General features: G+C 52.9%; 1 protein-coding gene across 1 annotated transcript in view; it reads left to right on the forward strand.

Moving 5' to 3' along the window:
* The first annotated feature begins 210 nt into the window (after window positions 1-210).
* Window positions 211-1,039, forward strand: part of PAN2 (poly(A) specific ribonuclease subunit PAN2) — a 15,060-nt gene continuing 14,231 nt past the window's right edge. The window contains 1 exon segment of the mRNA XM_007467721.1: window positions 211-402. The gene's annotated coding sequence lies outside the window, so the exon portion shown is untranslated.

Below are 1,039 nucleotides of genomic sequence, written 5' to 3' on the forward strand. Positions count from 1 at the left end.
AAGTTCGATCTGCAAGCCTGGGGCTCTCTAATTTTGTTTAAAGAAGGCTTAAAAGAGAAGAGGTTACTTTCTAACACGACAAACAGGGACAAGGTCTGACTACATTTGTCCCTACCCGCGCCCCGTAGCTCTTGATTTTGCCCAGCTCCCGTGTCACACGTCTTCTCGCGGGGCCGGCTGTATCTGGCTCCTTCCGATTGGCTGAGGTGAGCCCCTAGCCCTTCCTGATTGGAAGCGACGACTGGGAGTGCGCCGTCTTTTCCGTCGTGGAGTTTGGTTGAACCAGAGGCGCGGGGGAGAATTGGGGAAACTGGAATTTCCCGCGGGGCTGACGGCGCTTGTTCTCCCCCCTACTGGTTTTAATTCCACGCGCTCCAAAATATCCGCCATGGAGAAATCTTGGTAATGACTCAATCCCCGTAAGCCTCCCGGGAACACATCTGACCCCTTCCCTAATCCCTCCCCTCCCCGCCGCCGGGGGAGAATTATGGGTAATTGATTTTTCTGGTTCCCCCAGAGAATTCTGGGTAACTAGCTATTTCCATCACGTACCCGTACCCCCGCTCCAACTGTGGGTAACTGGCCATTCTTATTTTCCCCTAGAGAATCCTGGGTAACACTGCAGAGGATTCTGGGAAATTGACTTCTCTTGTTCTCCCCTCTCAACCACCTACCCCCACCCCTAATTCTGGGAAACAAGCACGTTAGCTCCCTCTACCTAACCCCTACCCCCGCAGTTGCTGCTCTTACTACTGATGGTTCAGAGATGAACCAGGCAAGTGAGCAGGCCTGAAGGGAGGTGAAAGGGAAGTCAGGGATTAAGTTAGTGGGGTGGTGGGGAGTACAGAGTGCCTAGAGGAGAAGAGGAAGGGACAGCACTTCTCCCACCTCTATCCTAATGCCCATTCCCTTCCTGCTTGTTCGTCCCATGCCTAGTATTCTCACATTTTCTGCCTGCATCGTCTCCCCTCTGCCGGTAAAACTTGGAACACCCTAAATACAAGTACCTGGGTCTACCCCTGACTCAGCTATCTCTTTC

Source organism: Lipotes vexillifer, unplaced genomic scaffold (assembly GCF_000442215.2).
Source record: "Lipotes vexillifer unplaced genomic scaffold, Lipotes_vexillifer_v1.1 scaffold387, whole genome shotgun sequence".
NCBI lineage: Eukaryota > Metazoa > Chordata > Mammalia > Artiodactyla > Lipotidae > Lipotes > Lipotes vexillifer.